Source organism: Micrasema longulum, unplaced genomic scaffold (assembly GCF_059751315.1).
Source record: "Micrasema longulum isolate JH-2025_06_02 unplaced genomic scaffold, ASM5975131v1 h1tg001758l, whole genome shotgun sequence".
NCBI classification, from domain to species: domain Eukaryota; kingdom Metazoa; phylum Arthropoda; class Insecta; order Trichoptera; family Brachycentridae; genus Micrasema; species Micrasema longulum.
In genome coordinates, this window is record NW_028278934.1 from 376616 (window position 1) to 392169 (window position 15554).

At 30.1% G+C, this 15554-nt stretch overlaps 1 protein-coding gene across 1 annotated transcript in view; it reads right to left on the reverse strand.

The window, feature by feature from the left end:
- LOC148274106 (uncharacterized) overlaps nt 1–13029 on the reverse strand; it is a 126225-nt gene extending 113196 nt beyond the window's left edge. Inside the window, exon 1 of the mRNA XM_088237617.1 lies at nt 12943–13029. The gene's annotated coding sequence lies outside the window, so the exon portion shown is untranslated. The remainder of the gene's footprint in view (nt 1–12942) is intronic.
- Nucleotides 13030–15554: the final 2525 nt, after the last annotated feature.

Below are 15554 nucleotides of genomic sequence, written 5' to 3' on the forward strand. Positions count from 1 at the left end.
TTTCTGGTCATGCGGTGTCACGGTAGTTCGGAAAAGATCGCTAAACCAAATATTATTGAAACTTTGTAAGCATTTGTCCAAAAAAAATGCCTACAGAAACTTGCGATCCTGCCCTCCCAAAACCAGCGGCTACCGGCTAGGTTACTACGTTATAGCAAGACAGTTATATGGAGATTCAAAATTTAACAAAACTAAACACGAAGATGTATTGAAGATAAATATCTGAAATGAAACACTTGCTCTGCAGTGTGTGGATTCAATTATAAACATATGAATTTACCCAATTAATATTTGCTATTTTAGGTTCTATCTGATTTCTGAACTGATTTAAATATGATGAAGAAAGTACCTCAGCTTCAGCCCTAATTGATTTAACTATGATGAAATAAATATATTTTTCTACAAACTCCTAAAATTTCTATTTAAACCATCTAAACTGGAAAATAGACGAATCCTGTTTATAAATTTTATTATTAATAAGATAATAAACAAAATACAATTATTCCTGTTGTAATAGAAAAATATTATTTTGTATTTTTTCTTTTTTTAAAACCAACTTAACTTCTAAACACAGTTCTATATTTTATTACTTTGTATTATGTTTTTTTTTTAATTTATGTTGTTTATATACTCATATTCTTTTTTTTATACCAACTTTACTTCTAAACACTGTTCTATCTTTTGTTGCTTTATATTGTATTTTTTAAATTTAATGTTGTTTGCATACTCATATTTCATGTAATTTTCATGTATGTAAAAGCCTTGTGGGCGTGAAAAATTAATAAAATTATTAAATAATAAAAATAATATTTTTTCTGAGTTATAAATGTAATGCTTCTAAGATAATTAATGTAAATAAACTATTGGTGATCATCAGATATAAAATTAAATTATCCGAGCGAGACCAGGTGTCAGTACAAGCAGCATGAGTTCTGTAGAAGATGGGATTTTGAAATACATGGGTTTCATCAAAGTCCGCTTCAATAATGTCCAACACCACGTTATAATCTCAGGAGGCTTCAGAGACAGCTCCGCGATCCCATAATTTCTTCTCTCAATGCGGTTCCATGTTATTTAATAATTTTTCATCTCCGTATCACCTAAGATTGACACTATCATGTTTCCAACATGTGATTTGTGTGACAATTTTATGTATTAATGTAAATGTAAATCTAAGATCATTAAAACTATTATTTTTTTAAATCACATTCTATCTAAACGTTGGAACTAAAAATTTTACACAATTTGAAGTAAATTAATGGTTTATGATATACAGCAAAAGGGAATTTGTTTTACAAGACCTTAATGATAAATTACTCATTATTTACGTTAAATCTATTGAATTATAATAAAATAAGAGTATAAATATTACTTATGATTCTTTAAAATACTAGTTGCAAGCAATTAAATCCTAAAAAAACATCTCCATGTTTTGTCAGTGAGTTTTGAAAAGTTGAATTTAAACAGCAATCCTACATTTACTAAAGCCTCCGCAAAAGTTGAGAGCAACAATCTCGAATAAATGAAAAGTTTGTGTTTCATTAAAAGGCCACTCAAAAGCTTTATTCCTTGTACTGTGTTATCGCGCTTTTACAAATATCCGCCCCACATTCGGCTCTTCATTTCCAAAATGGTTCCTGCGGTCGTTTTTTAACAGGCTTTATCTATTTGCTTGCACGTGGAAAGGATGTGAAAAAACTCAAGTCGAAAAAAGAAGTCCCGCGCTTTTTTGCCGCGTTTTGTAACACGGTAACAGATGCCAGGAACCGACGCCATGTTCTAAATATATTGTGAAAGTTTTTCAGCACTTAAAGTACATATTGCTTTTTAATTTGGCTGATACATCTTCAACCACTGTGCAACTTTTATAAAACAGATAGTTTTTAGATTTTAATTCTAGTTTTTTTCGTGAAACATTGCCAACCTCTTTGAAGCACTGTGGTTCAAAAAGAGTAGCACATATTCAGGGAGTAGTGTTGCCTTTCTAGCCGGTCGCTGTGTTGTATTTCTCAAATGTTAAACTAACGATTCTTTTGCTGTAACTTAATTAAATTGATGTCGTTGGTATTCTTGAAATAACTGGCTTAAGTTGCATGATAAAGAAATGAATAAATAAGTGATTTGTGGAAGGCAGAGCAACGTAATTTTTCGTAAAAAAGATAATAATTATCTTAATTGACTTGATCAAACTTAATGAAAATGGATTATTGTAACTGCATTTAATATTGATAAAAAAATACAGTTTTTGCTACCATTCGTGTAATTATAATATGATCAAGAGGACTATATCCGTCTTAAGCCCTCCAAACGATTTGTCAAACTCACAGAGAAAAGATCAAATGCATTCAATTGTAAATGGTGGGACATTTGATTTCAGAATTTTACCAACTTTGAGTTGCAATAGGAAAATAGTTTTTGTTGGTATTGCTATTATATTGTTTTTACTATTTAAAGAAGGCTTTACTGTTTTTTTCTCCCCATATTAAACCGCATTTAAGGGCATTGAAACGTTTTAGTTGTACTTCAGGGTGCGTCCCGGTATTATAATTATTTTTTTAAATTATTATTTTTTATTTATTTTTCACGCTCATCAGGGTTTTTCATACATGGAAGTTAAATAAAACATCAGTTTATTTATTTTATTTATTTATTTTTATTTTTTGCACCACAACAGGCCAGGAAGCCCAATTACAGTGGTGAATTGAATCACAAAACACCCAGGCTTGAGAAAAATCACGTTGAATTTTTGTATTCTCACTGGGAATCGAACCCGGAACCTTCCGTGAGTGAGTCAAGCGTCTTGACCACTACGCCACGGAGGCCGCCTATAAACAACATAAAATTTTTAAAATACAGTTTAAAGCAATAAAAGATAAAACAGTGTTTAAAAGTAAAGTTGGTATAAAAAAGAAGATGAAAAAAGAATAAAAGAAACAACATAAATTAAAAAATATATAATATAAAGAAATAAAAACAAGGAAACAGTGTTAAGAAGTATGATGATAGTTTTTATAATATAACCATTATTAAATTAGCCGTACTTTCTTGACTTATGGGTCAACAAACATGAAAGTGAAAAAACAACAGATATTAGAACAAAAATTCCACATGTCTTAATATAGTACTTTTTCTGTTACAGCATCATCTGGTGGGTCAGGAGTAAAAGTAATGATCCATAAATTACTGTACAGTAAAACGCAAAATTATAACCTTATTTCGAAGAAAAATAAAAACATTTGGAAATTTATATTTTGTATCAAATAGTCAATATGTTCCGTGTAATTTTTATCGGTATGAATGTGACTGTCGAGACACTGAAAAATCTCACTCCTCTAATTTTGTGCATTTGAAGACAAATTTCTGCCAAACTACTCAATATTTTTGAGAGGTTAAATATTGAACGGTTTTAGAAAAAGGCAAAATAAAACTAAATTTTGACTGGTGGGACAGAGCTTTGTAACTGGTGGGATTTCTAAATAGTAAATATGTGTGAAGTTTTCATGGACAAAAAGTCATTATTTTGAAAAATATTTATGCATTGATTTACAAAAAAAGTACGATTATATTTGTAATTTTTTAATTAGACGCAAAATAAACATTAAAAAATTACGTCATTTTTTCACTTTGCATGTAATGCCCCAGCAATGAAATAGGTCGAATTAAATTAAATTCAAATCACGGGAATTCACCTAGAAATATAAAAAGGTAACTTATTTATTTACATAAAAAGGATTTTTAGTATCAGCAAAAGCGATAAAAAGACTCTTGGTTTTATAAACGGTCTTCAGGTGTGTAGAAGGAGTGCTTTCACATCAATGTTCCTTTGTTCCTAAACTGGCACCTGAAATGTATGACTGATCACGCCTTAGGTACCAATCTAGTGACTTTAAAATATAATAGTTTAAAAACACCGTTTTAAGTTAATGTTCCATGTCAACCATCGGGAATCAAATATTTATTGCATTGTAGGCAAACACGTTGACATAAAATTTTTTTTTGGGCGTAAGTTGGGTTATATCACGAATGCGGTATGCAAATTTTCTTAACTAAAATTTTAAGGCACAGTACACGCTTGTCCGTTGGCCAATAATAATATTATTATTACCGTTATGTTATCAATGACTTAACACAGAAAGCTTTACAAACATTTATCAACCTCGACACAAGGTCGATATCGAGTTTTAAACCTATTTTGATTTTATATTAGAGTATTATTAAATGAGGTTATCAACAAAAGCTGTTTTAATTCCAATCGAATCCCATGGGATAAAGTATTAGTTAGCTAAATTAGTAAATCGACAAGCCCATGTCCAAACACAACAAATTTTGCATATTTGTTGATAAATCAGTTATTTATGCTTTTATTTGAATAATTGTTTGAATACGCACAATATATTGGAATTTAAAAGTTTACCTTATATATATCAAAGACAATGTTCGTACATGTATCCTCGATATATTGAATAACTACTGGACCGATATATATGCGGTTTTCCGCGAAATGCATATCTTTGCCATGAACACATTTATAGCTCGCTTAAAATCGTCAATTTATGTAGTAGATAAAAAGTACGGAGCGTTTATGCTTTTTTGTCATTCAACAGGGCTGCATTTGCCGAGAATGCACATACAAACAAATGGGAAAGATGTTGTTTTTTTGTGTACAAAGAAAAACGTTATTGAATGTTTACAAACGTTTGTTTTTTATGGATCCCAATCAGATTATTTCCTCAAATTCCTTACAAATTCTACCCATGTACTTTTTACTGAATTTTTGGTAATACTAAAATAATATTAACTAACATCCAAAACATTTTTGAAAATCGCATTCATTTATAAAGTGCACCCTTGTTGGTGAGAAGAGCAGAGTTTGACATTTCGAAAAGAATTCAATGTTTATATAGTTTTGAAATTCAACCATAAACAAGTAATTTGGTACCTATTTATATTCAATATTTGAAAATGAGTTATTTACAATTTTGGAATTCAATCATAAACCAGTACCTAGGTACCTACTTACCAATGAAAAGTTACACTATCTTTATTTACGTTTATCCGAACGGTTTTCACACGCTCTCAAGACACAATAAATCATTTTGGTTTGGTATTTAAATGTCAAGATCACGTCCAAACCCGTCTGGTGGTTTTAGAACGACTAAATACGCGTAGAGCAGAACTGAGCATTTGAGCATAAGTTAAGTGTCATAATTTTAGGGGGTTCCGGGTGCGTCTATGGTGAATTAACAGGTGGATGGTTTTATTTAAGAACACTAATGCCTGTGAACTAATTGGTAGATAAATACGTATTTTATTTAAAGGTACATCGAAATAATACGATCATGAATATTATGCAACATGTTAAGTTCCCATGAATTGGTTTATATTTGAAGTACAGAATCAATATAACTAAATTGGTTTTCCTACCGACTAATGAACAATCAACATTCAAAACGAATATTAACTGCACGGTCCACATTTGCATACTGGATGAAACATGGAAAAACGGACCACGAGTGTCAATACTGCGATAGACATTACTGTAAAAATTGAACTTGTGAACATTGTACTTGTATTTTGTCCACTTGTCCACAGTAAAACTGTTTTGTAAATGCTATTTACAATCCAAAATACAGCAACTTCAGAATCATACTGTCGTTCATTTGTATGCTTATAAAACGCAAAATACATTTTCAAAATTTTACCGGTATCATTAATTTATTTATTTTCAGTTCACAAACAGTAAAAGACATCACAATATTATAAGTACATTCACCAATTATATGTGAACCCCGATAATGACAAAAATAATGTAAAATGTTGAATATACCAAAATTTAATGAATGGTATTTTATTTGTTCATTTATAAAAAATACTTAACATACATAAGTTGATTACAGAGACACTTTTACAGTGACACAACTACGAATGACTTATGTCTGTCAACCTGCCCCCACTCACTAGAAATTCATGTTGAGTTTGAGTACTTGCAATGCATTCATCAGCATACATGCACATATTGCATATACATACACAGTATACACACATACAGATATTTGTATATTCACACACATTTATATGCATCTTCTTATTATTTATACATAAATATCATTAAAAACCATTAAAACTGGTCAAATAAACATTTAGATTCCTTAAAAAAAAAAAAAACAACTTTGTTTTTAACCACTACTTTTTTTCCCGCCGACAGGTTTCAAAGCAAACAAGCTTCTTCATCGAGGTTTACGTAATTAATTAATTAATTCATATTTTATTTTTATTGTGTTAACTAAATACTACACGTGGACCCAATAAATCAAATCTTAATTTTCTTACTTCTTTAAAAACAAAAAAAAGAACTTAATACAATAAAATAAATTGCTAATAATAATGGATATAATGAGAACTTAATTGATAAAATATTCAATCAAAAACAAAAACGCAAACTTATAAAAAAATATAAATATTCTACTCCCACAATAAATGAAGCAAACCAGCCTAAGCAATGGAGGCGGATTCTGTTTATAAATTACATTTTTTCAAAACAATTATCTAATTCCCTACTATCAAACATTTAACCTGCTTTCTACAAAAATAATAATATTTGAACATAGTCAATAAATCATGAAAACAAAGTCCATAAACATAATAAATTTGGGATATACCAATTAAATTTTAATGATTGCGATTCAATCTACATTGAAAAAACTAATAATATTAGAGTAAAAATTAATATTAGAGTAAAAGAACACTTAAGATCTGATAAAAAATAATCATAACTTCAATAAAGACACTGGATTAAAAGTACTTCATGTTGAAAATAAAATATTAAAATTAGACAACTTAGAAATCTTAAAAATTAAAAAAGCGATTTATAAATTACCAAATAAACAATATTTCTTTTAGTTTCTTGTCCAGATTCGAAAATATTGGTATCAAATTACCACCCTTGTAAAAAAAATTGTGGTTAAAAACTAAGTTGTTTTATTTATTTTAATAAAATGAATAACCACAAAGTGTGTGCGTCAAATATAAACTTTAAATTAGATTCTTGTTTGTAATAAAAAAAAAAACTAATAAATATAAACTTTAAATTAGATTCTTGTTTGTAATAAAAAACTAACATTGTTTATCATCGGTCAATGTCAAAAACATTCCAACTCTTGTGTAGATTTTATTATTTACTCTTTTCACAAAGGTGCTATCATCTCAGTTTCATTTTCTTTGGCTAGCTAGATGCTTTCTGCATAATTACGTTTAACTGTTCAATCAAGAGGAAAATTCAAATACTTTACAAAAAAAGGAAAAACATATAAGAAAACGGAAAAGGCAATGTTAAATGGTCAATAAAAGATACATTATTCATATCAAGGGATTGACGCCTTTATTCAAGTGACGGAGATTTAGTTATCACGTGTCGGATGTGGGACTTAGAAGCTCCCTGGGAGGCGCCGGATATGCTCACTAGGCGTCGGCGTCGTGGCGCCCCGCAGTACCGGAAGTTGCATAAACTAGCGCCGCGGTGTGTAGAGTAAGCAACTACAGAAGAACATATTAATCTTCTTTCGGTTTAGAGCGATCGCTTTCAGTATTTCTGTGAAATATTACCAGAACTTTGTACGCAGGGCCACATGTGTAGTAAGTAGCAAGTCAAACATGCGCCAGAATCAATATAGAAACAGCGGAATGAACTAAATTCTACAGTCACGTTCAATAGAGTCCCAAACCCAACTTTAAGTCCTAAACTAACAATGACTCAACACACATTTAACCAAATTTTACTTTAATTGTTTTTCTTTATCAAATGAGTCATTTTACTATTGGCGCAACTCTTATTATGGATTACCAACTTACTGGCTACTTTTTATTTATTACACACAAATTATTCACGTAATCTATTTTTAGCACACTTTAATATAATGTTCGTGAATGCCAAAATCAATTCGTTTGCATTTTCACGATTTACTGTGATCCTCATAAGAATCCTCTAATTTTATTTTATTTTTCTGAGAATTTTCGTACAGTAAAACATTTTGGCGAGATTTTTTTTTTATTTGTTTATTTTCCAATACATATATTTGAAGAGAATTTTAGTTACAAAATAAACTTTAAACAAAAAATCTTAAACAAAAAATCTTAAATTAAGCTAAACCGATAAACCAGCTTTGGACATAAATTTTATTTCATTTTATCAGATCGTTTTTATTTTTTGGTATTCCTATATTTGATTGAACAAATTTCTAATCTAAAGAATAAATTATAAATATTGATAACGTACGTAAATTGCTTAAAAAAACAACAATAAGAACCATTTAAAATATCTTATTTTTTTCCAATAAACAAGTGGGCACTTTAAAATTGTTGTAGCGCTAAAAAAAATAAATCATAATAATCAGATTAATGAAAATGAACACTACAATTATCTGTCGAAACATTAATAAAATTACAAGATAAAAAGTCGAAATCAGGGCGGAAAATAATGTAAGGAGAAAGGTCAACCGGAAGGTTAATGAAGATGGCGTGTTCTTTATAAAGGGAAGTAAATCATACGAATTTCTTTCAAAATTTAGAATGAATTTAAAAAAAGACCATTTCTTTTAAAAAACAAACTATTCTGAAACAATTGAAAAATTAAAAACTATTTTCATGCTCTCCTCTTTTTATTTACAGAAAAGCCAATAGTCATAGAATTTAATAAAATGCCATACTTCAAACAACTGTAATATTAACGAACAACTGACAAAACTCGTGGTATTGTTGATTTCCGGTCAAAGAGTCAACGTTTTTTTTACCACAATTTAAGTAACTTTAACTTTTTAGCACTTTTGTTTATTTAAAAACAGCACAAAAATCACAATTCTGATATCCGTGCCCAGTGGTTCACAGTATTCTGCATTGATTGTCTATTTTTCTAATCACAACGTATCTGGATCATTTTCGTAACATGCAAGGTAAGGTGATCAGCTTTTCACTTAAGGTGTCATTCAAGCGACAATGAAATATTTCAGTGTAAATTTATTGCTTTCCATTGATTTAGCCAAATAATGATAATAAAATATCATGTTGCATGAATTATTTTTTACTTCATATTTAGATTAATATAAACAAATAATGTAGTTATAATTTTATGAATAATTGCGATACATTGCAGAGAAGTTTTACTATCGCCTTTAAAAAAATAATTAAAAAGCAACATAACCCCCAGGCACAACCATTTGTTGGCACGTCATGCGCATACTAATCGGCGCGTACTTGCCACTGGCTAGCTGAGAAGTATCGATCTCAAGCAAAGATCGACGGAACCAAATAGAAATTGCGTTCCAGCGCCGTATTGAACGCGCAATCTGCGCGCAGGCACATACTAAAATTCTCACTAGGCTGTGGAAGCAATCGAAATAATATACTGGTACATTCTTTTTCGTACATTGCCCATGTAGTTTTGACGCGATGCGGCCGCAACGCCGCGCCGCGCAACACAGATGAGATTTTTGTATTTTGGCACGAAACATAATATTTTAATAAGTGGTGGAGAAGGAACAAATTAAAAGGTAGAATTCAATTCAAACATAACATTAATTATAATGTTTATTTGCAATACGAAAAAAGTTTACGATCTACTTTATTGATTTTTTGCGTTCCAATAATGACCAATTCTTTTTCGTTGAAAAGTCATGTTTTCAAAAGGGTAATATCTATTTTGGTTTTATTGCATTTTAGTAAAATAAAATATAACACCGCTTAGTACTTAGCAGACATTTACTAAAGTAAATGATACGTCAATCCTTAAACCACTCTCATACACACGTTTGTTTAATTATAATGTCAAAAATAAATCAAATTGAGCAGGAATGTTATGTACCCATTATAAAACGAAATAATACAGACTAAAATGGATACACAGTCATTGGAACAAAAGGCATTTTTTCGCCCTGGGAAACAACACATTGGCCGGACCATCTTCCAGGAATTTAGCAAACAATCTGTGTTTGCCACACGTTCGACACTGCAACAGTGACTACCCAAATTTCAAATAAATCTTCATTGTCAAAAAAAAAAAAATTGTAAATAGGGGCTAGATTTCTTATTGTCTTTACGCTCTGTAGCTGCTAGACGTGCTTTAATCTTGCTCCTATATATAATAATTGTAATATATCATAATTGGGAACGAGAAACTAGAATCCCAACAATCCATGCGCTCTGTAGCTGCAAGACGTGCTGGGATGTTTATTTTTTGTACAGCGCCCTTGAGGTGATTTTCACGAAAATGGTGCTAAATAAATTATCTAAAAATATATGTATAAAACAAATATGTATTATAATGTATGAATTATCTATATATTAATTGCCTCCCTTATAAAAAACTACACCGCATGCCCCTGCTTTATACTATTTTTGAAAGTGATATTAGCTGAAATATTTCCTACTTTGCATTTGTGTAACAAATGATAATAATATACAATAATTGGTGGGAAAAATACAGTATACTATACGTAAAAAGTTTCAAATGAGGGTAAAAATGCCAATGAACTATATTTTAATGGTCGTTATCAACTGAAAATGGGAAATTACTTAACTAAAATATATTTGTAACATTGAAATATTTTTCAGTTTATGAATAAAATATCGTCTTGAAATATAAAACATAACTTATGTAAAATCCATTATAATTAAGTTGTAACAATTAAATGACGTAATGAATTGTCTTTTTTATTTGAAAATTGGAATAAAATTTTCTAAATAAACTTTTTGTTAGATGAAATATGACAAATGATTTCAGTCTTGCTATCCCATAAAAATGCAAATGTAATACGCCAAACGAAAAAGAGCCATTTATTACATTGAGATTTTGACAAGTCATGCCATAGGTGAAAAGAAGAATCGATATGCAAGATTATGAATATCATCCATCACTGAAAGTAAGGGATGTTGAAACCCATTTCCTGGCATTTTATACAAGTCTTATAAGACAGATAGGCTTCAATGAGGAAGTTAGCGAAGAATAGTCGTTAGGTATTCAGAAGAAAAAAACATACATAAAACTTACAGCATTGTATGATCAAAACAAAAATATAAAATACAGGAGCTTTTTGTCCTGAAAAACTGCTTTTAAAAACAGTATATCATTACCTCCTGTGACATAAATGGATAACATGTTACGTACTAATACAAATATTTTATTACAATATTTGAGTTTGTCCAAATGTTCGTAGACAAAAGACTGGATTTCACCCCCTCGGGAGTCATTAAGATTAACAAATTACAACAGGGATGGAGAATATCATAAATAAGGGAAAATGGAAGTCTAGGCATTTACAGGGCTTATGACCTGTCATTGGCTGGTTTAAGTGATCACTTTACACAATATGTAACATTCACCATCCTGCCTATGTTTGAACATCCATATTTCTTCAATTTTTCCATCTGTTGATTTTAGTGAAGTTAAAGAGCTGAAACCTTTATTGTTGTGAAGAGATTCATCTGACTGAATTATTTCACATACTAGGCAAGGCCTGAAATCAATTTTCCATTTTTTAAACTTCTTTTTGGACCAGTTGGTTTCATTACAATATTTGAGTTTGTCCAAATGTTCGTAGACAAAAGACTGGACTTCTCTTCACAACAATAAAGGTTTCAGCTCTTTAACTTCACTAAAATCAACAGATGGAAAAATTGAAGAAATATGGATGTTCAAACATAGGCAGGATGGTGAATGTTACATATTGTGTAAAGTGACCACTTAAACCAGCCAATGACAGGTCATAAGCCCTGTAAATGCCTAGACTTCCATTTTCCCTTATTTATGGTATTCTCCATCCCTGTTGTAATTTGTTAATACAAATATTTTAGTTATTAATTAAACGGAAAGTTTGTATTTTGATTAAAATTAAATTGTTTCATCCTTGTTATTTATCTTTCTCGTTTTGTGAAACCAAAAAACATATTTTTTCTTACTATTTTTGCTACAAAACCGTAGTTTAGCATCGAAAAACATATTTTTATAATAATAAATCAAATAATGTTCGTTGTCCATATTTATATTTTGCTTTCAAAACATCATTTTTAAATATTTTCATAGGCAAAAGAAAAATTAAATTAATAATTTGTAGAGTGTAACATTGATAAAAATAACAAAATCATCTCATTATTTCATAAAAAAATTGCAACTGCCTGTTTGAAAGATGTCCCCAAATTTTTTACTACGAAAAACGGGTTAGATAAGGTGACATCACGAATAATGAAGTGGGCATTTAAATTTTATTTTTAATGTTTAGGTATTTACATAATTTGCTTTAATTGTACATATGTATTAGCACATTGGAGTGCTGTTTGCCAAAATACCATACTTTCAAGCAATCAAAATCTTAATAGCAAATAACAGATTTTTATGTTTATATGTTGCACCTTTTAGTTAAATAGTACTACAGTCATAATTTCTTCAATGTCCTATTACGTATTCAAAAGGACAATGTTTTGTATAATGCTTCTTTTATATCGAAAATTTCATTTTATATCTGAACATTTGACAAGAAACAAAATAGTTTATTTATTATTACAAGGGTGTACAAGTTTCGATTTTGTCTAAAGGAAGAGACCATTTCAGGAGACTGTTGCGAGACATTGTATGGATTTATATATACTTTTATAAAGCATGGTGTCCAGATGTCCATTGAAATTTATATTTTTGTAATAATTTTTGTTTGTACTATTTTTAAATAATAATCATGCTTCTAGTTTTTATTTTGTTGTATCCCGACTCTTGTTAGGGATAAGTTTTTTTTGTAACATGTGTCTTTAAAATATAAAATAAATAAAATTATATTTGTCTATTTAAATAACTAAGACAACTCTTTCAAATTTTAAACTTGAGTGGGCAGAAAGTTAAAAGATTTTGCAAGTTTAACATAGAAACTAGGCTTTCGCTGTGCTTTATTTGTAAAAAATTCTTACCCGTATAATTTTCTGTAACAAAGTTGAGATCCAAATGTCTTCTAATCATTTCGAATCATAACGAATTCATCCTATGCTCCCATCATCTGTAAAAAACATACATGAAATAAATTAAATTAAAGATACTTAATTCACATTCTTTATCGTAAAATAAGCGGGAGAGCCAATATATCATATTATATAAAGACCACAAAAACATAAAGCAACGATAAAATAATTTATTGTTTTATCGATCAAAATCCACTTACAATAGAATTATTTGTTGGTAGATATAATTTTATTGTGTCGGTTTTTTGCACTAAGATATTCTTGTATTAAGACACTCTTTTGACTTCTTTATTGGTTGGGAATTGATGTCATAACTACGGAACGAAAACCTGACTTGAGAAGATACACAAGATCTGGCAGCTGACAGGGATACCTAAAGACTCTTCGTAGACGCCATTATGTTCCATCTAGAGAGCGGACATGAAATTATGGAAATTAAATATTATTTTATCTAAATTTATTTTAACAGACAGGGAAAATATTTTTGAGGAGGAAATATAGAAGTCTAGGCATATACTGGGCTTATGATCTGTCATTGGCAGGTTTTAGTGGCTATTTTACACATTGTGTAACATTTTACATTTTTTAAATATTTTTTTACATCCAAATCTCCTCAACTTTTCCATCTATTGCCTTTTGTGAAGTCAAGGGGCTGAAACGTCTATTGATGGAGAGATTCATTTGACTGAACTATTTTACCTACTAGGCAACGCCTGAAAAAATTGTGTGCACATTCTGATTAGATAAGATAATTGTTAACTTCCCATTGTAATCGGGGCCCTGAGCTTTTTGTTTTGACTTGGCAACTGCACCGGCAAAAACTTGGAAAATGTGACGCTGCAAGCAAGCGGGAATTACGATTGACATCATTTAAGTCAATTGAAATTATTGACAACTATTCTTATTACCTCTTAATAATTTAGTTGCAATTTGAAGAACACCTTTTTACGTTATATTTAAGTATATTTTTTTGGGTAACTACTACAGTAATTTTATCTTAATCGACCACTTATGTGAAAAAAAATAATTGTAAAAATAGAATTCACACTTCAACTATTTATCTACTTTACGAAGATAATTTGCCGATGAAATTCGAAGGACTTATAAAAATGTTAAACCTCTAAACATACAATTAAGAATAGTCCAGAAGGAGCGTAGAATCATATTTGAATACATCGGACTGTGTCCAACAATCCCCCCCATTATGCCCCACTTTCGCTGCGCAATGTTGCACGATGGGAAAAAATATAATTATAACACAAATATAAAGTTAAAAAAAGCAACCTGTTAATTTCTCCAAAATTTTATTCTGCACGCGGAAATATTAATTGACACAACAGAGTAGATAAGTAAAGGGTCATTCAATAAGAGTAATTGAATTAATGAACTTCAAACTTAAAATATAAAACAAATTTTATTTGACATAAAACGGATATTTTTATATCATGTTAAAAAATATTTGATGTTTTAAAGATAATATCGGTCAAATGTCCACCACAAAGTTTTTTAATCCGAGGTCCAATTTTAATAATTTTTTATTAGATGAGCAAAGTAGGGTAAAAAAAAAATACAACCCTGGCAACAGTAACGTAATGTTCATTTTGTTTCTTCGACAATCTGACAGATGGAAAAATAATTCAATTTTTATGTAATTAATTTGCTACTTACACATTCATTTGCTAAGTACACATGAAATATGATCCTATCCTGTTTCTTTAAGATTCTAGCAGTATTTCTACACTTTGAACGGACACAATACGGCATAGTTGAATTCAAATCAGGAGTTTCGTACTGAGCGACGTCTACAAAGAAACTAATGGGTCAAAATGTAAACTTACTCATTTATGAGTAGTTTAGTCGCCTTCTGTTTGATGTGCGTATGCGGTTTCTGGACTATTCTTAATTCTATGCCTCTAAATTTTATACTTGGTTCATCGATATTTTGGACAATTTCCAAGACGCAGATCCACTCGTATCTGGATTGAAACCTTTAGGGAGCAACGTTTCCTCGATAACACGGTCGCAGATTACTTATAAAAGATGAAGACGCGACGAGCAGTCAAGAATAAAAACCCGATACAACAGTCTTCACAAATCTCCGTATCGTCGTTTTGCCATTTTTTTTACAGTTGAAATTCGATCTAATGTTAAATATTCGTATTTCATTTATTAGTGTGTTTTTGTTCTTACTATCAAAGATTCTAGAATCTATTACGTAAAGATCTTCTTGGATATGTCAACTTAATTGTATTATGTAATTAGATTCGGTACCTGTTAATAAAATGTTTCATATCAAAAGTTCCCATGCTTAATATTTTCTGTTATTAATAGCTTATTAGATCCACGTGAAGAAAAGATCGAAGGTTCGAGAAGCGAATTTCTAGAACGCCTTTTTGTAAACGTTCAATCTGATGCACCGTACTATTTCAGTGTGTTAGGGTGGGTGAGTATTGGTGTGTGGTCTGGTTTTGATAAGAGCGTGTGTGTGTGAGAGAGGGTGTAGGGGTGTGAGGGTGAGTGTTCGTGTATTTGATGTAAGTGAATAGAATATAAATCAAATTATA